At 43.8% G+C, this 26,139-nt stretch overlaps 1 protein-coding gene across 1 annotated transcript in view; it reads right to left on the bottom strand.

Moving 5' to 3' along the window:
• LOC126419637 (class E basic helix-loop-helix protein 22-like) overlaps nucleotides 1-26,139 on the bottom strand; it is a 1,550,160-nt gene that overhangs the window by 847,406 nt on the left and 676,615 nt on the right. The window lies entirely within an intron of this gene.

Here is a 26,139-nt window from a genome sequence, read left to right on the forward strand (position 1 = left end):
GCTAGCTTCTGCATTACAGGTAATAGCGGTGAATGTACAAAGATAAATTGTCGTATACAGTGCAAAGCGTGTGCCTGTACGCTGTCATTATTAAATTCCTTAGATTTTCTTACAAATGCAAATTGCTTGAAATCTACGTTCTCGTCACTCGGTTTGATAACACGTTCGGGTTTGTGAGTGAATCTGTTCGTCTGTGTCATTTCGGATTTCAAGTTGCATAGCTTTTCAGATTTTAAGTCGCGTAGCTTGTCGGATTTTAATTCGCGTATTCTCTGTAAATTGTTCACATTATACACGCTGCGTGAGTCAGACAAATGTTCGCAAACTGGCGGATTCTGTGACGTATTGGTGACTGGAATAGTTTTCAACTCTGTTACTGTAACACTTTCGTCAATTTGGTCGATCTGTCGTTCACTTTTATTATTGACTTCCGTATTCGGAGTGTGTGAAACTTCCACTGACTCTAAATTAATTTCGTCGCGAATCTGTACTGCGTTTTTAGGGCATTGTTCAGTGATTGCATTAACTTCGTGTATCTGTGTTTCGTTTGCTGAACATTGTTCGGTGACTGCAATAATCTCGTCTTTATGTGATTCTGTTGTGCCTACACGTGTACTACTTAATTCCTGTGCAACAGTGCCAACTTCTTCATTACTGTTATTAGCACAAGTCTTAGTATCTACACGTAATTGTACTTTATTGTCCCGACATTGCACGGTAATAGCTGTATTCTGTTCACTAACTTGTCTGCTCCGTTCGTTAAGGTTGACTTGTTTTTCGTTCGTCAGTTTGAAACTTTCCTTAATTGTTTCGCTAAGTTGTTTGTAATAGTTGTCAATTTTCTCACTGTGCTGTTGTAGCAAACTTGTCACAATTCGTACCAAGTCAGAATTAACGTATATACTATCTGTACTGTTTAGTGGTGGATCTGGAATTGTCTCGCTTTCCGTGACCATTTGGTCATTCTGAAATTTACAAAAAGGTTTGTCAGTCAAATGTATACTATCAGTCATTGTTTCGGAATTAAATACATCTGTCCTACTTTGTGTGATCAGTTCATTTTCATTAGACAGATTTGACTGTACATTACTTGAGTTTTCCGAATCGGGTGTGTTAAGCTGGGCAGCGCTCATTACAATAGAGCCTTCTGCGTCATCAATTGTCGTCAAATTAACAGACGAGACAATTGAGTTCGTTTGTTCATTATCAGGGTAAAAGTCATCACTAGTTGTTGGAATGCACTGATTGTTAGTGGACGCAGGATTGTCATCATTACACTGCGTGTCGCATGTCCTATCGGCAAAGTTGTTTGGGTCGGTAATTTCATTCATAATACCTCGCGATACACTATTCACAGTCTTTCGCGGCATTTTAACAATAGTCAAAATTATTCACAAAATAAATAAGCACAATGCAAAAACAACACACAAATACAACAAAGCAACAAATTGCCGTTGACCTGTAGAGAGAAAGTCACAAGATTAATAAAAGCGTAGCGCCAAATCCTAATTATACTTAAGCAAATAAGAGCAGATATCTGACTGTTGCTCAAAAGACTCTCAACGAAATACGATCCTGGACTGGGTGTCGCCAAGTGTAACCTCCCCACCGTAATTTTATAAGAAATGTAAGTGACAATACTTAATACAAATGGGAGCCGAGTGTAACCTCCCCACAAAATTTTTAAAGAAAAAAAAGCAATACTTAATAGAAATGGGAGGCAAGTGTAACCTCCGCTAGCAAAAATTTTAAAAGAAAAGGACGATACTAATTAGAAATGCTGATGGACATTGCTCTAAGCGTAACCTGCCCACAATGAAATGTACTGACAATGGCAACAAATGTGAAATTCGCAATCTGACTCAATTATAAATCCTTCAAAAGTAAAGTCCATTCAGTGACAAGAAAATTCAATTAAACCGAAATATCGGTTTTTTGGCCCTGTGTAAAAACAATCAGAATTAAAGTCTTACCTCAGAATAAATGGATGTCACATATCTGCTCTTGTTGTTGCGCACCACTTGGAGGAACTACATTGCAAATAATAATATTCTCCTTTTTTTTTGTAATTCTAGTGAAATTTTTCTTCAAAAAGAAGTGGAATGAAATGGGAAGTGCAACGAGATCTTTAGTTCAAAAAAATTAAACTTTTGAGAAAATGCTTTTGAAATAAAAAATTATTATTGGGAGACTTGTTGGAGAATAATTACAATAAATAAAATTTTTCATTATCTAATGATTATATTAATTAACAGTATACCTTATTCCTCATCTTGACCATTGTTGCCGACCGCCTACATCACACAACCGCACTGGGCTGCTACTACTGACCGACCGCTCTGCATGACGACTACAGACTGAGTACTGCTCTCAACTAGACAGAGCTACAGACTCGCAACGACTGAACTGACAGACTCGCAACGACTGACTGACTGCTACTCTGCATAGCGACAACTAACTCGCAAAGACTACTACTGACTGAGAACCGCTCGCAACACTCGCGCGGTCAAGCGCATACTCTCTGGTCACAGATGCTACAATGCCTCGCCATCGCTGCTGCGTTACATACGTGTTTCAACTTAAGGAAACTAGGCTTATATTGCTGTTGGTGACAAGACGACGTTGGAATAATGGAATTACTCTTGGTGATTGTTACATGACGCTTCTTAGCCGTTTGTGGCCTGAGTTTGACTGAACGGGATGAAAGTGTAAGAAATGATTTTTAGTTATAATACTGTCTGGCCCACTGAGAAATTAGTTCTGTTTGTTCCCTCTAGCAGGTTTTATTCGTTTGCGCCACAGCAGTATATACTTTTGTGCTTTTTGTTTTTTTTTTAATTTTTTTGTTCTTCGTTATTGTGACTCATTTGTATAAACATTTAACGTGCAGTTTTAAGCAAACGGCTTCGCTGTTTGTCATGCTTCTCTTTGATTATATCTGGAAACCTAACAGATGTCGCAACTCATCGCGTACATGAGCCATCTGCTGTGGGCAAGTCGTATGCTTATTGTACGTTACTGTGCTCGGTACTCAGTGTAAGCCAGGAACATGAGCAACTGCACCCCCTACGTATTTACTATGCGATGCATCTATGTACGCTTGATGCCGTTTTAGTGCATGTGAACGCCGTCCCATACCTGACAAGGTAATGTGGTTCTGTTTTTTACAGATATATGTACTTCTTATGAGGCTAAGCCGGTTATTTTTTATTGACTACTTCTTGGCTATTGTCGAGTTGATGCGTTATGTAGAACACCGTGCGAGGCCTTTAAAAACATTGGCAAGGACAACTACCTGCTGGCGCTTTCATGTGTTTCAGGTGTGGTTTCCCGTCCTGTTTAGTATCTTCCATATCAGCAAGTTGTTTTATATATAAGCATATTCTTAAATTTTGTTTGAGTATGTTTTGAGTTTTCAGCGTATTAGACCGTTTACTGGCTTCTGAATATTTTATCGGCCGTATTACGATATACTATGTTCTTGTCTTATAGGACATCGCATAAAGCTTTTTCAAATTCTGACCACGGCGATTTCCTGTTGGGACATTCGTAAGCGCAGCATCCCATGTGCTGAACACTGTATTTTGCCAGTAAGTTGTTTTATTTTTTCTCTTTAGTCCAAGTTAGCTAAATTGGGGCCATGCGTTTTGTATGAAAGGTTGTATTTATTCTCGTAGGCCAATCTGAAGACGTCTTGCATAAGGTGAAACGTATCATTGTAGGATAAATAAATTTTTTTTAAAAATACACTTTCGCGACCAATACTGTTTTTTATTTCATGACGACTATAGAGACGAAATCATGTTTATGTGAAATAAATGAATAGTAATTTATAGTTAAATGGCAGAAATTTCTTTCAGTTTGTTTTACATGAGTGTGTCGCACTTTGACGTTTAGGTGGCACCCGTTTGAAATTGGCGCGCCGTGCAGCGCCGCTCTCGGAGCGTCCCGGAACTACATGTGCGCTGCTAGTTCACCCGCACGCCCACAGATGGCGGCGGCGCGGCGGCCGGCAGAAATGGCGGCCGTGCCCGCTGCGCTCCCCTCGGCAATTGATCGCGCACCAGCGAGCCGGCGGGCGGCGGGCGGCCGCTCACGGGGATTCCCGGAACAGCTCGGCGAGAAATTGGCTGCACGCACAGCGGGCGGCAGCCCTCTCTGTAGCTGTGACCCGCATTCACAGATTACACAAACGTTAAGCGGGCACGCGGGAATGCTGTCGCTATTCTGCAATTCACGTTGCACCACTAGGTAGTGGGGACCGGTTCAAGCGTGCATAGCACAGTGAAAAAATGGGTACAAATGGTGGCGACGTATTTGTTGTTGTAAATAACTACACAATATCTCCCGAGATAGTATACGAGAGAATCTGGAAGAAGATCGGCGCCAAAGTCGTTAAACATTAATCAACTGTCACTATCGTCCTCTGATATAAGGTAACTGATGTGATCGGACGATTCGGATAAACTGCGGAAAATATTGTGCGTAATTCCCCCATCATGCCCTAGTGATGTAGGAAGATTTCCGTTTGCTATCAATAAACTGGAAGACGCGCCTGTTTAGGGTGGGTGATAGGAACAAACAACCTTGTCACGCTGCACTGAATGTATTTTCCGAAAATTATTTAAGCAACTGGTGGAGCACCCCCTTTAGTAGATGTACTTGCAACAAACAGAACCAGATTTTCATTTCACTGAAAGCAGAGGTAGGCATCAAATGGTTCAAATGGCTCTGAGCACTATGCGACTTAACTTCTGAGGTCATCAGTCCCCTAGAACTTAGAACTACTTAAACCTAACTAACCTAAGGACATCACACACCTCCATGCCCGAGGCAGGATTCGAACCTGCGACCGTAGCGGTGGCTCGGTTCCAGACTGTAGCGCCTAGAACCGCACGGCCACTCCAGCCGGCAGGTAGGTATCAGTGACCATGTAATTGTTATGGCATCACTAGTTGGTGATGCTGAACGAAAATTTGAGGAAGATGGAAACATATTTCCGATTAATAAGTCCAACAAGAAAACGATCAGAACCTACGTCCACAATAATCATTTACGAGTAACTTCGACGAGTAAATGTGCAGTATGTAAGGTAGTCATTCCAGACGTGCAGTACATGCGCCATATAACTTGATACTAGTGACGGATTGGAAGGACCAACTATGGTTGGACGATAATATTAAGAGCTACTAGGAATGCACAGAGAGCTGTGTAGCAGATTCAAAGAAGACAATCTGTTGATAACTACGTGGTCTAAAATATTTCTTTTTACAATTTGTAAACTATGTATGCGTATTCAGTCAGGAGTGCATTAATTAGCGTACAAAAATCTTCCATTCAGCCCAGGTGTTCTGAGCTGAACTTATTGCCACAGAGACGACGGGTGTCCAGTGTCCTGACACATTTACAACCTTGGAGAAGGAGTCTTAAAGTGTGAGACACATTCGTAGTTTTCAGTCGTAGGTGAAATCACTGTTTACTCAACACTTGACAGAAATTTGTAAATTATGTACGCAGCTGCAGGCGAAACAGCTAATATAAAATTATCATCCGCCCAGAAAAAAAGTGTTTCTATAGATGTGCTCTGTAGTTGTTTAATTTCCATGTTTTAGTGAAATATTAAATTAATAATACATTGGTTTTGATGTAAATATTAGGAGAGAAACAGTTTCCAGATGTTGTACAAATAATGTGCGTTTGATGACGAACTGACTTACGTCTTCTTATTTCATCGTCAGGTGACAACTGAATGTCAGAACCACAGATGTGCAAATTACGCAGGTATTACTGAGGCAGATGCAGAAAATACATAAAATTGTGTTATAATGAATGTTTACAAACGGAAGCATTACATTTTCATGTGGGAATCTTCAGATTTAACAATACTGAATTTACTTTGTTAACTGATAGATAAACGGATAATTGTATTAATTAAATGTGTAATTATGCAGTATTCGATACGTCGGTATAATTTCAGCCATGCAAAAACGTTGGAGCGCCCTACATACTAAGCACACCTCAGTTATTATTCAGTAGTTGGGATACAACGAAACATTGGCACAGAGAGGTGTGTATTAAATAAACAGTAAGAACTGTGGAAAACAATATATCGGGCAGTCAGGCAGAATTGTGGCAGTTAGGTTATGGGAACACGAGAGAAGCTGGAGGCAAGGAAAGACAGATTCAACCTTTTCATAAGATCTTTTAACTGAAAACGAGCTAATCGATGTAGCCTGCGATATGAATGCATATCCAGACACTCCGGGATGATGATGGCATTGAAACAGAAGATGACACGCGTAAAGCTGAAATACTAAACACCTTTTTCCAAAGCTGTTTCACAGAGGAAGACCGCACTGCAGTTCCTTCTCTAAATCCTCGCACAAAAGAAAAAATGGCTGACATCGAAATAAGTGTCCAAGGAATAGAAAAGCAACTGGAATCACTCAATAGAGGAAAGTCCTCTGGACCTGACGGGATACCAATTCGATTCTACACAGAGTACGCGAAAGAACTTGCCCCCCTTCTAACAGCCGTGTACCGCAAGTCTCTAGAGGAACGGAAGGTTCCAAATGATTGGAAAAGAGCACAGGTAGTCCCAGTCTTCAAGAAGGGTCGTCGAGCAGATGCGCAAAACTATAGACCTATATCTCTGACGTCGATCTGTTGTAGAATTTTAGAACATGTTTTTTGCTCGAGTATCATGTCGTTTTTGGAAACCCAGAATCTACTATGTAGGAATCAACATGGATTCCGGAAACAGCGATCGTGTGAGACCCAACTCGCTTTATTTGTTCATGAGACCCAGAAAATATTAGATACAGGCTCCCAGGTAGATGCTATTTTTCTTGACTTCCGGAAGGGGTTCGATACAGTTCCGCACTGTCGCCTGATAAACAAAGTAAGAGCCTACGGAATATCAGACCAGCTGTGTGGCTGGATTGAAGAATTTTTAGCAAACAGAACACAGCATGTTGTTATCAATGGAGAGACGTCTACAGACGTTAAAGTAACCTCTGGCGTGCCACAGGGGAGTGTTATGGGACCATTGCTTTTCACAATATATATAAATGACCTAGTAGATAGTGTCGGAAGTTCCATGCGGGTTTTCGCGGATGATGCTGTAGTATACAGAGAAGTTGCAGCATTAGAAAATTGTAGCGAAATGCAGGAAGATCTGCAGCGGATAGGCACTTGGGGCAGGGAGTGGCAACTGTCCCCTAACATAGACAAATGTAATGTATTGCGAATACATAGAAAGAAGGATCCTTTATTGTATGATTACATGATAGCGGAACAAACACTGGCAGCAGTTACTTCTGTAAAATAGCTGGGAGTATGCGTGCGGAGCGATTTGAAGTGGAATGATCATATAAAATTAATTGTTGGTACGGCGGGTACCAGGTTGACGTTCATTGGGAGAGTGCTTGGAAAATGTGGTCCATCAACAAAGGAGGTGGCTTACAATACACTCGTTCGACCTATACTTGAGTATTGCTCATCAGTGTGGGATCCGTACCAGATCGGTTTGACGGAGGAGATAGAGAAGATCCAAAGAAGAGCGGCGCGTTTCGTCACAGGGTTATTTGGTAACCGTGATAGCGTTACGGAGATGTTTAATAAACTCAAGTGGCAGACTCTGCAAGAGAGGCGCTCTGCATCGCGGTGTAGATTGCTCGCCAGGTTTCGAGAGGGTGCGTTTCTGGATGAGGTATCGAATATATTGCTTCCCCCTACTTATACCTCCCGAGGAGAAGACGAATGTAAAATTAGAGAGATTAGAGCGCGCACGGAGGCTTTCAGACAGTCGTTCTTCCCGCGAACCATACCCGACTGGAACAGGAAAGGGAGGTAATGACAGTGGCACGTAAAGTGCCCTCCGCCACACACCGTTGGGTGGCTTGCGGAGTATAAATGTAGATGTAGATGTTTCACATATAGTTAAGAAAAGCAGAAATATGACACTACCGGAAATATTTAAAATCAGTAAAGGTATCACACATACATGATTAGTTTTAAATGACATGTCGCGTGTAAATACTGTTTATTTGTTCAACACAACATAAGCGATTAATTAAAACGCATAGTCGTAGGACTGCAAGGAGCATCTGTACCAATCATTTGTTTGTAGTTTACATTGCACGCATAAAATGAGCCTCCAACCGTCAACTGAGTTGGTAGTTGATGGTTGGAGACACAACACCGTTGTTATAGTACACGGATACCAGTTCACATACGTTGGCGACTGGTGGGATCGTGTATACGACTGGAGTTAACCCCGTCGGCGTCAGTTAAGACCTGGAGATGGTGTACTGAGTCTCCGAAACTGGTAGCTACATAATAAATAATATCGAAAGGACAGCTGCAGGTATACCATTTTATTACGTAAGTGAACTGTCGAAGTCACTCAAACATTCAGTCAGAAGGATGAACATACAAAAACTTGAAACGTACTTGGCACCCAAATCGAGCTGTACGAGGGTTGTTCGGAAAGTAAGGAACGATCCGTCGCGAAATGGAAAATACAGTGAGAATCTGATGAAGATTTGCACAGATGCGTTGGGCACTGTGTCTAGTACGCCCGTCGATCGCATCATGTCGCTCTTTTCAGTTCTGAGCTCACAGTGAGAACGTAAAGATGGCTAGGAATTAGCGTCTCCCGCCAAGTATGAGGGCCTGGTGAAAGATTTTGCCTGAAGCTATGCAATCCACGTAACATAACTGTCATGCGGTTCGTTCTACACGACAATTCTCGGCCGCACTCTGCAGGGATAATGAAGATGCTCCTGCAGCGTTTTCGATGGGAAGTGTTTGATCACCCACAATACAGCCCGTAATTGGCTACCCCTGAGTTTCATCTCTGCTCAGATTAACCGCTGGCTATGAAGACAATATTTTGACACAGACAACGAGCTGCAGTCCAGAACAGAAAATTGTCGAAAAGCACTGGCGGCTGTCGTCTATAACGAGGGAATTGAAAATTTGGTAAAACAGATGTCTAAGGCTGAGAGGCGACTGTGTAGAGAAGTAGCTGGAAGGTGTAGCTAACCATTGCAATCAAATCAGTTTTGACTTTCTCTGTGGTTTCCATTTCGCGACCTGTCGTTCCTTACTTTCCGAATAGCCCTTGTAACTTGGAGGCACAGTCCGTGGCTGTGGAAGAATGAGTGTTTCCGGTGTCCTCGTGTAGGTAGCGTCGCACTGTTGGGTGCTTTGTCTGCACCGGTGTAACGCTGGCTTGAGTCTTTCGATAAACATCGTGACGGAAGTGCCATTACTGTCAACATAAAACGTTTTGTCGTGACTTGCCTTACTCTGTACGGACCATTGAATGATGGTTGGAGAGGTTTCCGAATGGCACCGTGTCGCACGAAAACCTGTTTGCAAGAGTGTAGGTCGCAGCAAACGAATGGTGGCTGGGTGGAATACTCTTCTGGAATGGCGCGACAGAACTTGCGGATCTACTAGCGAACACGTTGCGCAAAGTCCGAAGCTTCAATAATGCTGTTTGATGTGTCAGTAAGGAAATATCCCGGTAGTCGATGTGTTTGTCCATACACCAGCCGTTGTTGCGTTCAGGTCTTCTTTGGAAGCTGTCCGTAGGTCTTGTAGGACGGTAGAGAAGCTGTCAGTGCAACGCTCTGTGGCATGGCATCTGAGTGAGGCGTTATCGATGGAGCCGTTAAACGAGACCGTTAGCTGCGGGGTGGTAGGCACAGGTTCGAATATAGATCACACCAAGCAATGCTGAGAGTCTTTAAAGAGACGTAACTCGAATTGTCGGCCCTTGTCGGTAATGAAGCGGCGAGGAATGCCAAAGCGAGGGATCCTCTCACGAAAGGAGGTCGTGGATAACGCTGCTACCGCTGCAGTTTTCATTGATTGATTTCAGGCCAACGACAGGTGTGCAATCACCGACAGGTTGCGTTGATACCCTCCCGCCAGTGGTAAAGGTACGGTGATATCGATGTGGACATGCTCAAAGCGTCGACTCGTTGGGATGGGTCCGCAGCTCGTGGTCTACTGGGCTTATGTACTTCTTATCCTTGATGTACGGACTTATATACAGTGATAAGTTGTCACTGGAATGGCTTAGCTTTTGGTACATTGCAGATCTGATGAATGCAGAAATTCTATCGAAACCGGTCATTGTTGTTCGGTCAGAGCGTTAGCTGCCCTCCGTAATTAACAAGCTGAGTGAACGAATCAACGACGAACTTGAACTGGTGTCATGGGACGTCCGCCCAGAACAAATGCAACGACCAATAACCAACGAAATGAGATTAAAAAAAAGGCTAGCGTTCCTGCCTCTGGACACAGGGTCCCGGGTTCGATTGCCGACCGGGTCGGGGATTTTCTCCGCTCGGGGACTGGGTGTTGTGTTGTCCGCATCATTTCATCATCATAATTCGGGAAATTGGCGAGACTGGACTGTATAACGATTGGGAATTTGTACGGACGCTGATAACCGCGTGATTGAGCGCCCCACAAACCAAATATCATCATCATCATCATCATCATCATCATCATCATCAGAGTTGGGATGAAAGAACTGAAAGAACTGAAAGAAGCAGTAACGTACCGAGTTACTTTGCACAGGCATTGCACTGGCGAACAAATGCCTTCGTTCGATACAGTTCCCCACAGTTGTTTAATGAACAAAGTAAGAGCATATGGACTATCAGACCAATTGTGTGATTGGATTGAAGAGTTCCTAGATAACAGAGCGCAGCATGTCATTCTCAATGGAGAGAAGTCTTCCGAAGTAAGAGTGATTTCAGGTGTGCCGCAGGGGAGTGTCATAGGACCGTTGCTATTCACAATATACATAAATGACTTTGTGGATGACATCGGAAGTTCACTGAGGCTTTATGCAGATGATGCTGTGGTGTATCGAGAGGTTGTAACAATTGAATACTGTACTGAAATGCAGGAGGATCTGCAGCGAATTGACGCATGGTGCAGGGAATGGCAATTGAATCTCAATGTAGACAAGTGTAATGTGCTGCGAATACATAGAAAGAAAGATCCCTTATCATTTAGCTACAATATAGCAGGTCAGCAACTGGAAGCAATTAATTTCATAAATTATCTGGGAGTACGCATTAGGAGTGATTTAAAATGGAATGATCATATAAAGTTGATCGTCGGTAAGGCAGATGCCAGACTGAGATTCATTGGAAGAATCCTAAGGAAATTCAGTCCGAAAACAAAGGAAGTAGGATACAGTACGCTTGTTCGCCCACTGCTTGAATACGGCTCACCAGTGTGGGATCCATACCAGATAGGGTTGATAGAAGAGATAGAGAAGATCCAACGGAGAGCAGCGCGCTTCGTTACAGGATCATTTAGTAATCGGAAAGCGTTACGGAGATGACAGATAAACTCCAGCGGAAGACTCTGCAGGAGAGACACTCAGTAGCTCGGTATGGGCTTTTGTTTAAGTTTCGAGAACATACCTTCACCGAAGAGTCAAGCAGTATATTGCTCCCTGCTACGTATATCTCGCGAAGAGTTCATTTGGATAAAAATCAGAGAGATTAGAGCCCACACAGAGGCATACCGACAGTCCTTCTTTCCACGAACAATATGAGACTGGAATAGAAGGGAGAACCGATAGAGGTACTCAAGATAGCCTCCGCCACACACCGTCAGGTGGCTCGCGGAGTATTGATGTAGATGTAATCTTATTCGATGCTTGACCAAACGAATGCTATCTTCACAAGTCGAATACTAGCTGACTCTTGGATGAGAGAGGAAACGGCTCGTATGCGAAAATCTGCCTAACGGTCGGTCGTCTTCTGTGGCGTTCATACGCCGCAGTATAGCGCCACTTCGAGTTCGGTTTTCGAATACGTCGAAGCTATAAGCCTGACGATGTTTGACGGCATGCTGGCTGTCAAGTTGGGCGAACCACAACACCGGATTATTCGACCAGATGGGCGGGGTTCCACCGCAGTCGGCCTAAGGGCCACGTTCGCGTGTGGTTCTGCGCGCAGCGGCTGACGCGAAACTTACGTGAGATGCGTTTTATATTTCTAACGCGCGGTTCAGTTTTCCCGGCGTGCGATGTGATCTTTACGGCGCGCGATTCGGAGACTCGGGGAGTCACCAAATGTGTGTGAATACAATCTATTTCTTCAAAGCGATCGATTACAACGCGTAATCGTAAGACTGGAAGGTGCATCTACATCTATCGTTTGTTTGCAGTTCAGAGGCAGCCCGAAGAATCAGAGTGTTGACTCTGCAAGCATAAAATGTAGCAGGCGATGCACTCTCCACAGACCAAACGCAACTTCATTTTCTCCTTGTTTTAAGCTTTACTCATGACAGCGTTATAATATAATAGTGAATCCAACTGTATTTTTCATCCCCATCAAAGGTCACGATGTCCGTAAAAAAATTAATACTTTCATTCGTAAACATTGCGTATTTCATCATTTTATCCATCCTTTGGATCCACATCAGTGCAGTTTATCCGTCGTTTTATCTGTGATTGCAACATCCAGTTGTCACCTGTTAATGCCCGACGAAACTGTGATCTCGTTCATGGACGAATAAATAATAAAATAAACTTACGGTGCAGAGTTGTGGGAACTAACTCAGAGGCAGAAAGATCGCCTGCTGGCTGTCGAGATGGATTTCTGGAGACGGAGTTGTGGATTTAGGCTTGATCATATTAGAAATAAAATCAGAGAGGTTATGAATGTCGGAAGCACAATCCTAGACTACATAGAAAGGAAGCGCCTACTCTGGTATGGTCACTTACAGCGTATGCCAGACACAAGATTGCCAAAATGTGTATGGCAATGGACTCCACATCAATGACCGTGAACGATGGAGATTGGGATACGAGAGGAGGCGACAGCTGTAGAAACCTTGCTCATATATATATATATATATATATATATATATATATATATATATATATATATATATATATATAGAACATTAGGAAAGTATTTTCTATTTAATAAACACATTAAAACATTTAATTACCTGGCAGATTGAAACTGTGTGCCGGAGCGAGACTCGAACTCGGGACCTTTGCCTTTCACGGGCAAGTGCTATGAGGACGGGGCGTGAGTCATGCTTGGGTAGCTCAGATGGTAGAGCACTTGCCCGCGGAAGGCAAAGGTCCCGAGTTCGAGTCTTGGTCTGGCACACAGTTTTAATCTGCCAGGAAGTTTCGTATCAGCGTACACTCCGCGGCAGAGTGAAAATCTCATTCTGGAAACATTAAAACATAATTTACAGTTCCAATGAAACAAGGTAATGAAACAGTTGTCAATTAAACGTTAGTTATTCTGTTTAGTCAGAGCAGTTGAGTAAGGAGTTGCATCGCCTGTGGTGAAAAGGTTAAGTTCTCCACTGCGATATCACTCACGTGGCATTGTCCAGTTTGCGCAGGCCTTAAACGTGTGAAACAGACGGCGACGATCACTTTCAGTCTTTGTGTCAGCAAATCCACCGGAAAATGACTCATGTCGATCGGCTGGCGAGCACCGTCAGTGGGTGAAAGTTCATCCACACGTCTTAAGCATTCATCGAACAGGATCAGCAATACGCGACATCAAACACGTAATCCCTTTATTACTTGTACGTCCGACCCTTTGCAGTTGAAATGTATTGACAGTGGCGAACATGGACAACCATCGGCTGTAACTGGGATGACGACAGTGAAAATATGTGCCGGTCCGGAGCTCGAACCCGGGTTTTCCGCTTACCGCGGGCGGTCGCCTTACCATTTACCTATTCGAGAACGACTCACGACATCACCCAAACTTCTGTATCTCGTCATCCATGTGTCTACAACCTCTACCCGTACATCCACTACGTATATTCCCTTACAGAGGAGACATCTAATGTATTCCGTGACGGCTGTTGTCGCCGTGGTGCCGATGCGTGTCCGAAGGAACACCGCATCTCAGTTCGGAATAATAGAGCCACTGCAATATCGCCTTTCTAGTTGTTCCATCTCCTTCCCAGCGAATCAGCGTTCGTCTGTCTTGCCCCATTGTTCAGCAGTAATATGTTTTCTTGTCAATGATGGAGATCAATAGAATAACCTTTACACAACATCAGGCGAGAGCTTCCTATTTGATATTATTGTCGTTTCCCGTCAAGCACTGACGGAGGGATCTACTAAAGTACGCGTATCCTTATTTGCTGATTTTCATTTTCTTATCCCAAGTGTACAAAATTGATGCTTGTTTGTTTGCTTTCATTCTGGTGTCTAGCAATCGTCAAGACAATTGATAGTAGCGGTACTAACTGTTTTCTCTTGGTGGGATCAACAAATACAGGATGTTCCCTGAAGGATAGCCAATAATTAGGAGGTAGCACGAGGTATAGACTAATTAAAACATTCCATATAAAATGTGTCCAAATTTGTTACAGATATACAGCTGTTCGACTATAACCCAAATAATCACTGAAGCTGTTGGGCAAAGGCATATGATTCAGTTTAAAGTTGCCCCCAGTAGTGCCGGCACGGTAGCTCAGCGTGTTCGGTCAGAGGGTTGAATGCCCTCTGTAATAAAGGAGGAGGAGGAGATTAGTGTTTAACGTCCCGTCGACAACGAGGTCATTAGAGACGGAGCGCAAGCTCGGGTTAGGGAAGGACGGGGAAGGAAATCGGCCGTGCCCTTTCAAAGGAACCATCCCGGCATTTGCCTGAAGCGATTTAGGGAAATCACGGAAAACCTAAATCAGGATGGCTGGAGACGGGATTGAACCGTCGTCTTCCCGAATGCGAGTCCAGTGTGCTAACCACTGCACCACCTCGCTCGGTCCTCTGTAATAAAAAAAAAAAAAAAAAACTGGGTTAATCGATCATCAGCGAACTTAACCGGATGTCTTACGACGTCCGCCCCGAGCAGATGAAACGAATACAAGCGAACAAAATGAGATTTAAAAAAAAAAAAGAAAAAAGTACCTGAGTGGTCAGCGCGACAGAATGTCAATCCTAAGGGCCCGGGTTCGATTCCCGGCTCAGGGACTGGGTGTTGTGTTGTCCTAATCATCATCATTTCATCCCCACTGATGCGCAAGTCGCCGAAGTGGCGTCCAATCGAAAGACTTGCACCACCGCTTCTGACTTACTTCAGCGCCTTTTCGAATTCTCCTGACAATACCACGTGGGAACATAAACGGAATAAGTGAAAGAACTTGACTCTCTTCTGGCAGTAGTATATGTAGGTCTCCAGAGGAGCGAAGCGTTCCTAATGATTGCAGAAAATCACAAGTAATTTTCGTTTCCAAAAAGGGTGGTTTAACAGGTATACAAAACTATGTGCTCATACCTCTGACGTAGCTCTGTTGCAGAACTTTAGAACTGTTTTATGCTGCCGGCCGCTGTGGTCGAGCGATTCTAGGCGCTTCAGTCCGGAACCGCGCTGCTGCTACGGTCGCAGGTTCGAATCCTGCCTCGGGTATGGATGTGTGTCATGTCCTCAGGTTAGTTAGGTTTAAGTAGCATTAAGTTCTAGAGGGATTGATGACCTCAGATGTTAAGTCCCATAGTGCTTAGAGCCATTTGAACCATTTGTTTTATGCTCGTATGTTATGACATACCTCGAGATCGAAAATCTCCTGTGTAGGAACCAACATGGGGTCCGAAATCAATGGTCTTGTGAAGCCCAGCCCGCTCTGTTTGTTCACGAGATCATATAAGTGTAGAGAAGTTGTGGAACGTTTTCAAAGACATAGAATCGACAGCAATTGAGAGATATATACCACATAAATTAATAAGTGATGGTACTGATCCCCCATGGCACACAAAACGGGTTATATAGTTGTTGCAGAAGCAGCGAAAAAAGCATGCCGAATTTAAAAGAACGCAAAATCCCCAAGATTGGCAAAGTTTTACAGAAGTTCGAAATATGGCGAGTATTTCAATGCGAGATGCTTTTAATAATTTCCACAACGAAATTCTGTCTCGAAATCTGGCAGAAATTCTGCTCATACATAAAGCACACCAGTGGCATGACGCAATCAATACCTTCACTGCGCGATAGCAACGGTGAAGTCACTGATGACAGTGCCACTAAAACAGAGTTATTAAACACGGTTTTCCGAAACTCGTTCACCAATGAAGACGAAGTAAATATTCTTGAATTCCAATCAAGAACAACTGCCAAGATGAGAAACATAGAAGTAGATATCCTCGGAGTAACGAAGCAGCTTAAATCACTTAATAAAGGCAAGGCCTCCGGTCCAGATTCTAAACCAGTCAGGTTCCTCTCAGAGTATGCTGATAAAATAGCTCCATATTTAGCAGTTATATACAACCACTCGCTCACAGAGAGATCGGTACCTAAAGACTGGAAGATTGATCAAGTCACACCAATACCCAAAAAGGGAAGTAGGAGCAATCCGCTAAATTACTGCTCTATATCACTAACGTCGATTTGCAGTAGGGTTTTGGAACATATACATTATTCGAACATTATGAAGTACGTAGAACAAAACGATTTATTGACACATAGTCAGCACAGTTTCAGAAAATATCGTTCTTGTGAAACACAACTAGCCCTATATACTCATAAAGTAATGAGTGCTATCGACAGGGGATGTCAAACTGATTTCATATTTCTAGATTTCCAGAAGGCTTTCGACACCGTTCCTCACAAGCGTCTTCTAACCGAACTCCGTGCCTACGAAGTTCGGTTGTGCGACTGGATTCGTGATTTGCTGTCAGGAAGATCACAGTTCGTAGTAATAGACGGAAAGTCATCGAGTAAAACAGAAGTAATATCCGGCGTTCCCCGAGACGATCTGAGTAGCCGTCTTAGATTGTTTGCAGATGATGCTGTCATTTACAGTATTGTAAAGTCATCAGATGATCAAAATGACTTGAAAAATGATTTAGATAAGATATCTGTATGGCGCGAAAAGTGGCAATTGACCCTGAATAAGGAAAAGTGTGAAGTTATTCACATGAGTACTAAAAGAAATCACCTAAATTTCTATTACGCAATAAGTCACACAAATCTGAAGGCTGTAAATTCATCTAAATACTTAGGAATTACAACTACAAATAACCTAAATTGGAACGATCACATAGATAATCTTGTGGGTAGAGCAAACCAAAGACTGCGATTCATAGGCAGAACACTTAGAAGGTGCAACAGGTCTACCAAAGAGAGTGCTTACACCACGCTTGTCCGCCCTATTCTGGAGTACTGCTGTGCGGCGTGGGATCCGTATCAGGTGGGACTGACGGATGACATCGGAAAAGTACAAAGAAGGGCAGCTCGTTTTGTATTATCGCGAAATAGGGGAGACAGTGTGACAGACATGATACGTGAATTGGAGTGGCCATCATTAAAACATAGGCGTTTTTCGTTGCGACGGGATGTTCTCATAAAATTTCAATCACCAGTTTTCTCCTCCGATTGCGAAAACATTCTCTGTTGGCACCCACCTACATATGGAGAAATGATCATAACGATAAAATAAGAGACATCACGGCTCGCACAGAAAAATTTAAGTTCTCGTTTTTTCCGCGTGACGTTTGAGAGTGGAACGGTAGAGAGACAGCTTGAAGGTGGTTCATTGAACCCTCTGCCAGGCACTTTATTGTGAATAGCAGAGCAATCACGTAGATGTAGATGTCTTCGACTTTCGTAATGTATTTGAGACATTTCTGCACTGCCGCCTAATGAACATTAAATGAGCGTACGGAATATCAGACACGCTGTCTTATTGTACTAAAGAGTTTCTAGCAAACAGAAGACAGCATGTCATTCTGAACGAATAGGACTCTTTCAGGCGTAAAATTAATTTCGGTCGTGTGGTCCAGTAAGAACCGTTACTTTTCACAATATGCGCCCTAAAAAACGACGTACCAGGAAGGAGTTACGCAAATAGGTCACAAACTGATATTCACAGAGGTATCAACGGAAAATGCAAAATTGTACAGTTTGGCTACCTGTGGACGAATGTGTGACGCTGGAGTGCAGTTTCACCAAGCAGATGGCAAGGATAATAAACAGGGGAAATGTCGATACCAGGGCACAAAGTCTTTGCGAATTTCTTTCTGTTAGCGCAGTTTGGCAGGAACTGTGCCTCGCAGGCAGCCGCGTGAACAATATGCGCAGATGTCAGCATTTGAAGGAGGACGTGTAGGTGGGCTCATAGAAACCCGTTCGATTAATCGGCGAATCGCTCGACTTTTGAACAGGGGCGATGCCACTTTTCACTATTAGATTATTTGTAGTCGCAGCACCGTTACAACGCGGTTTGAGGCGCCATGTCACGGGTTGCGCGGCCTCCCGCTTGAGGTTCGTGTCCTCCCTCGGGTCCGCAGCTCGTGGTCGTGCGGTAGCGTTCTCGCTTCCCGCGCCCGGGTTCGATTCCCGGCGGGGTCGGGGATTTTCTCTGCCTCGTGATGACTGGGTGCTGTGTGCTGTCCTTAGGTTAGTTAGGTTTAAGTAGTTCTAAGTTCTAGGGGACTGATGACCTCAGAAGTTAAGTCCCATAGTGCTCAGAGCCATTTGAACCAATCCTCCCTCGGACATGGGTGTGTGTCTTGTTCTTAGCGTTAGTTAAGGTAGTCTGTAGGTCTAGAGACCGATGACCTTAGCAGTTTGGTCCCTTAGGAATTGACACACATTTGAACATTTTTTACAGCACAGCGGTACGTCGACGATATTCTACGTCCCATTTTGTTGCCCTTGATGGCGGGCCGTCCTGGCCCTACATTTCACCGAGACAATGCCTGCCTGCGCACGCGAGAGTTTCTGCTGCTTGTTTTCGCGCTTGCCAAACCTTACCTTCGCCAGCAAGTTCGCCGTATCTCTCGTCAATTGTTCGGAGCATCACAGGCCGGGCCGTTCGCCCAGTTCAGTGTTTTGACTATCTAACGCACCAATTGGACAGGATTTGGCTCGATATCCCTCAGGAGGACAGGCAACAACTCTGTCAATCAATGTGAACCCAAATAACTGTTTGCATAAGGGCCAGAGGTGTCTGGAGCGTAGATGACTTGCTGGATTTGTGAACCCCTTCCTCCTGGATAGATCATCCAATGTTCTGAAACTGTAATCATTTTTATGTACGTATACTTCACATCTACCGATTTCTGTCTCATTCGGATAATTTCCTCGCAGTGCGTCGTTTTCTGTCCGTCGTAGATTGTACGTATGTGACCTAGCAGATAACGCTGAAGTTCCATGAGTTTGCAGGGAATAAGTAAAAAAAGCGTCTTGCCTTATGCTAAAGTTTGACTGGATGCGTAGCGAAAATGTGGTAAGCGAAGGTGTGTGCCGGCCCGGGACTCGAAGCCGTACTTTCCGTTCATCGCGAGAGGTGGCCTCAACTTTGTGGCCTAAGTTAGTGTCTGGCTGTGAACCGCGCTCCATACTCTAATGGCTGTTACTTCCTGCTGCATGGTGGGACGGCAGCGAGGTTCCTTCCGGGACAGTCATAATGTATAAGGGCGTACTATGGTTTTGTGAATAATAAAGGTTTCTGTTTCTCCTACAAAAAAGTCGTATAGAACGTAAAAAAAGGTAAAGCGACCAATCGCCGTAAGTGGGAAATTCGGGTTAGAGCCCAGTGCGTCACAGATTTTAATTGTCGTCATTCCATTGTACATCTGATGGCTATCCATATTCGCTAATGTGAATACATTTCACGTATTAGAGAGGAAGTTTGTAGGCACCTTTGAATCAAATTTCAAACTTAAGCGTCGCAATGGGTGGGAATCACAGTTTTTTTTTAAAGTAATCCTTTACTTTTGTTGCTCAGTGTGTATGTGTGCCCAATATAGGGTGTAGCGAATCATACCACTACAACTTGTACGGAGTTCTTTATACTTTTTTTTCTTTTAACAGTTACAGAGCAGATTTCGGAACGGAGGCATCACGGCGCTGCATTCAGGCAAGAACAGCCCCTTAGCGATGGCTTGCGAGCTTAAGCGGCCAACTTGGCGCAGGAGTGGGCCGCCACTTGAGGAGTGTGCCGGCAACAAGGTGGCCACTGTGTCGCGGAACGTTCTGCCGCCTCGTCCAAAGTGTTTCCCCGACCAGCGGAGGCGACTCGCGAACCCCACCCCACCCCTCGCCCTGCGTGTTTTGGCCGGGCTGAGTTCGCAGTTGGCGCGGCTGCGCATTTTAATTTCCAGCGGGCGGCTGCGTTACTGTAATAGCGTCCAACAAGGCGTCCTGCCCTGGGGATAGGAGCTACTGTTTCTGTAAGCGGAAAGCTACAGCCCGCTGTACCTGCGGAACTTGCTCTCCACTCATTGCGAAACGAGACTCGCCACCTCACCAACTGTACAGGGAGGGAGGCGTGGGCGCAGAATCTGAGCCTCCAACGGTCAGAAAACGAGCACTCTCTCGCCTCCCGGGCTGTTAGGGGTCCACCTGGGGAGCAGGGTCTCAGCATCCCGAGGTAACGCATGGGACCAAAGTAACAAGGAAAAATGGTTCTGATATCAAAAGAAAACGAACCTCTAATGCTTAAATAAGAATTTGTGATTTTATACCAGTTTGTTTAGCGTTACGCATGGTGCTCACACCCAGAATTATTTTTGCAAATTTAGGTTTTTATGTGTTTAGAAGTATCTTTAAAAATTTAGCGTCGTCTTAGCCTATGTCTGACCGTCTTTAATACTGAGATTATTTTTCATTTTATATTGTACTTTCGGATTTTACTTTCTCGGACATTAATTTCACGTTTTGCATTCTTATAATCTTTCCAGCTCTGAAGTCGCCCAATTGTTGCTTCATGGATTTTAAAGACAGACAAAACATTTTCCTTTTCTTGATTTTTGAGGAATGGTTACAGTTCAAGTTGAATTTGCTTCAGTACCTCAAGTAAACTGTATGCAAAGGGTTGGGAAAGTACCGTTACAAACTTCTAAGAATTGTAGAGGGGACTGAGTAGACAATGTTTTGAACTGAAACCCATATCCGGAAACGGGCTACAGCCGTTTGAAACCACGGTACGTAGCAGGGCTATTATGGAGGGGGGGGGGGTGCCTACGTCGGATCGGTTGATGTCATTTGACTTCCACCCTATCTCTCTGATCTGGCTCGATCCTCATTCACGTGTCTGTTAGTGTCAGAGCAACATGGCTGAGTACACGTTTGCAGAACACGCCGACATGATCCTTCCGAATGGCGAAACTCACGATAATGTAAAAGCTGCTGTTCGCCTTTATCAAGATCGTTCTCCACAACGTCCGATTCCATCAGACACCCTATTCACCACAATTACGCAACACTTTCGAGAATGGGTACATTCACCTTCAGCATGCGGGACTGTGGTGCTCCAAGGAGACGCCACACATCCGAACTTGAAGAGGCCGTACTGTATCGCGTTGAAGAGAACCAGTCGACGAGTACACAAGCATTTTTTTGCCAATTAATGAGTGGAATCGTAAAACAAGTGCTATATTGGGACGCGCATAATCAGTTACTCTCCATCCTTCTAATTGAGTGTTTGAGTGGCTTCGGCACTTCACTTACGTAATAAAACACCTACAGCCGTTCTTTCGATGTTATTTACACTACTGGCTATTAAAATTGCTACACCACGAAGATGACGTGGTACAGACGCGAAATTTAACCGACAGGAAGAAGATGCTGTGATATGCAAATGATTAGCTTTTCAGAGCATTCACACAAGGTTAACGCCGGTGGCGACACGTACAACTTGCTAACATGAGGAAGTTTCCAACCGATTTCTCATACACAAACAGCAGTTGACCAGCGTTACCTGGTGAAACGTTGTTGTGATGCCTCGTGTAAGGAGGAGAAATGCGTACCATCACGTTTCCCACTTTGATAAAGGTCGGATTGTAGCCTATCGCGATTGAGGTTTATCGTATCGCGACATTGCTGCTCGCGTTGGTCGAGATCCAATGACTGTTAGCAGAATATGGAATCGGTGGGTTCAGGAGGGTAATGCGGAACGCCGTGCTGGATCTCAACGGCCTCGTATCACTAGCAGTCGAGATGACAGCCATCTTATCCGCATGGCTGTAACGGATCGTGCAGCCACGTCTCGATCCCTGAGTCAACAGATGGGGACGTTTGCAAGACAATAACCATCTGCACGAACAGTTCGACGACGTTTGCAGCAGCATGGACTGTCAGCTCGGAGACCATGGCTGTGGTTACCCTTGACGCTGCATCACAGACAGGAGCGCCTGCGATGGTGTACTCAACGGCGAACCTGGGTGCACGAATGGCAAAACGTCATTTTTTGGGATGAATCCAGGTTCTGTTTACAGCATCATGATGGTCGCATCCGTGTTTGGGAACATCGCGGTAAACGCACATTGGAAGCGTGTATTCGTCATCGCCATACTGGCGTATCACCCGGCGTGATGGTAATGGGGTGCCATTCGTTACACGTCTCGGTCACCTCTTGTTCGCATTGACGGCACTTTGAACAGTGGACGCTACACTTCAGATGTGTTACGACCCGTGGCCCTACCATTCATTCGATCCCTGCGAAACCCTACCTTTCAGCAGGATAATGCACGACCGCATGTTGCAGGTCCTGTGCGGGCCTTTGTGGATACAGAAAATGTTCGACTGCTGCCCTGGCCAGCACATCCTCCAGATCTCTCACCAACTGAAAACGTCCGGTCAATGGTGGCCGAGCAACTGGCTCGTCACAATACACCAGTCACTACCCCTGATGAAGTGTGGTATCGTGTTGAAGCTGCATGGGCAGCTGTACCTGTACTCGCCATACATGCTCTGTTTGACTCAATGCGCAGGCGTATCAAAGCCGTTATTATGGCCAGAGGTGGTTGTTCTGAGTACTGATTTCCGAGGATCCATGCACCCGAATTGCGTGAAAAGGTAATCACATGTCAGTTCTAGTATAATATATTTGTCCAATGAATACCCGTTTATCATCTGCACTTCTTCTTGGTGTAGCAATTTTAATGGCCAGTGGTGTATTATGTCGCTACCAGTTTCGGGGTCTCAGTACATCATCTTCAGGCGTTAAAGTGACGCAGTCGAATACACGATCCCACCGGTGGCCAACATATGTGAAGTGTTGTCCGTAGACTGTAACAACGCTGTTACTTGTAATTAACCATTTATTCGCTTTTGCTACGTATTGTCGTAGTCACTTTAATAAAAACTACGTTATTCCTTTTGTATCCTTTACACGAACTTTGTTTTATACGATATATAAGTTGATTTGTTTAAAACATCTAAATACGTATCATACTGATGTCTTTCTGTAACAGTTACATATTCCGTACAAGTTAATTTGTTTAAAGCAACTAAAGATGTATCATACTGATGTATTACTGTAGCAGTTGAGTATTTCACATAGTTGAGCTTTTATCACTCTAATAGCGCCAGGCAGGAGGTGAGCTCTACACCATTTTTACCTGGTATCAGAACTAGCTGCCAAACTTTCAGTCCAATATCTGCTCTTTTAACGAGTGAAACAATTTTTATTGTTTCCATGGAGGGCATTTTTCCATATTTTCTGCTGTCTGACTTGAGATACTTAGCTCATCATGTATGTTTACAATGTTAACGGCCAGTAATTTATGTAATTACCAGTTTTATTCCATGTTCTTCTTTTCAATGTTGTCAAGTGTTAAGTATTTTAGACGTTTATTTTATGACATGTTTAAAACATTACAGGTGACTTTCTTTCTGAAGAAGAGACTCTAATTGGTGCTGAAACTTGGTCAATGTTTTTATATTAAACTTAACGCAATCGGTTAGCTATATGCTTCCTATACTGAAAGTTTAAGCTCTGTTCTACCCATTGCACCAAGAGTATCTGTAACAATTAGAGAGGTGTTGCTAAATAATTGATTTGTCATTAATTTTTCAGCACCGCAAGTATTTTTCCTGCTTCTGTAAATTTCGAGAAGATCGCCCCCCCCTCCCCCGCCTCCCCACCCCCTCCGTCCTCGCGCACGCTTCAGTTAGGTGGACCTGTTCACAAGTTTTGTTTAAAAATCTTTTATTACCTGCTCCATTTTCTAATCGCTTGGAACCCTTCACTGCTCCAGCGAAACCGCGATAAACTGCAGTCGGGTATAGGCACAGTATCCGTCCCTAACGACCACGCTGTCGACAGTCCATTCCTTCCTTTTCCGAACAGTATGGTTGGAGAAGAGCTCTGTGTAGAAGCGAACAACGACCAGCTGCGTGCTTTTGCGGATTGCAGCTCTTCACGGTTACGACTGCCGTACACTTCCGCCAGCAGCAGACGCGTCCTCATCAAGTCCTCCGTGAGTTCGGTTCCATTCCGCTCGGCGGACGCTGCGACACGTGAGAATTCCTGCCACTGAGCTGCACAGGCAGGTCCCAGCTGCTGCTCTACTTTCTGGGACACGAGCGTGCCGTGAATTTTTAGTGGCGAGCGAGGACTGTAAAATTTTACGGGTGCGCCCCCACAGAATAGCGCGGATGAATTTGGGCAGCTGGATCGAACAACGAGCTGCCGATGTTCCGTACTGCGTCACTATGCCACCCTCGCCTTCAGAATAGTTTTGTTACCCCTGGCGGGAGACATTTTATTGTTGTTGTTGTTTTTCTACCAGTGATGAACTTTGACTAGGATGTTGCACGCTATTTTTAACCATCTCTTTTTGCTGTATGGTGTAATCCGCTAACTACACAGCTATCGTCTGCAGAAGACAAAGCATAAGGAACAAGAAATGCAGACGAATGCGTCAGTTTCCTTAGAGTACACTATAAATATTTGTCCGAGTGTTCTTATACGTGTGGTTTCTTAATAACACCGTTCGCGACACGAAATCAAATAAGTGATTAACTAAAACTGAACTTCCCCTATAGCACGCATTTAAATCGGACTAAAAGTGTAAAATAATTTCTCCTAGCCCTATACCCTAACCCCACACAGATAGTTCTGAAAATTTGTGATTGTGAGTTTTTAATAGCTATGAAAATACTTGTAAGATTTAAAACTGAAAACATGGGGCGCATGCACCAGGTAATAACAACGAGCTGAACTACTGATGCGCCAATTACAAAGTAGTGTAATAGTAGGGAGGTGAACTATTCACGCAGCAATTATGTATTGCATTCTTCCCATCTTTTTCGTTTTAATCTTACGTATGTTTCCATTACCATTAAAGGTACACAATCACAAATTTTGAGGACTATTTATATGGTATTGGAATCTGAGACAAATTATTTTACACTTTTTAGTTCGATTTCAAAAAGGGCTATATTAAAAATTCAATTTTATTTAAATAATTATTTTTTGCTTTTTAGTCCTGTGTATGTGAAATTTTTTATTATATTTCAAATATTTTGATGAGCATACAGCAGAGATATGTGGTAAATTTCAGGTGTGTTTCAATTACTCCTCACATGACTTAGCTCGCGAAAATATCGAAAAGGTAGAAATTAGAGACATTCTAGCTCACACGGTGGCTTACCAGGAAACCTTCTTTCCGAGAACCATTCGCGATGGGAACAGGAAAATGGGGAAATGCCAATACTACACACAGTACCCTCCGCCATACACCAGGCAAGAAAGCGGGTTAATACTGCATTGTCGCCCAGTTCTGAGCTACGATGAAAGTTAAAGTCTGTATCTTATCGGAAAAGGACAGAGGTAAATAAAGTACCCTCCACCACAAAGCAGACAAGAGCGCGAGTTCATACCGCACTGTCATCCAGTTGTGACCCATGTTTAGAATTTCAATTCTCTAGCTTATCGGAAAGTTAGCATAAAATCAATTGAAAAATTTGTACGTAACTGGCAGACAGACAATAAAGCGACCAATAAAGGCGTGGTGGAAAAGCAGGCGGTGCCACTCTGTGGAGCTTCAATACAGCAATGGAGAGCACGATTTGTTCTTTTCTTTCGGTCTTTGTCCAGTATCGGTGCTGGATAGGCTTTGTTATTAACGGATTTAACACGGTTCTTTCTCTCTTCTCCTAGAAGCTCCTGATACAACTTTTCCTGCTATGTTATACTTCTCAGTGAAGCGACCAACACTAGTCTTCAATTGTAGTGGCATTCCACCTAATCTGATATCGTATTTCCACCAGTTTAACGTCTCGATGAAAGCTCTCATCTTGTTCCGCACTAACATCACACAACTTTTTACGCAAAACAATCAAGGTTACTGTACAGAAAACGAATCTTGAGGTTCATCAAACA

Source organism: Schistocerca serialis, chromosome 1, assembly GCF_023864345.2.
Source record: "Schistocerca serialis cubense isolate TAMUIC-IGC-003099 chromosome 1, iqSchSeri2.2, whole genome shotgun sequence".
In the NCBI taxonomy this organism is placed as follows: domain Eukaryota; kingdom Metazoa; phylum Arthropoda; class Insecta; order Orthoptera; family Acrididae; genus Schistocerca; species Schistocerca serialis.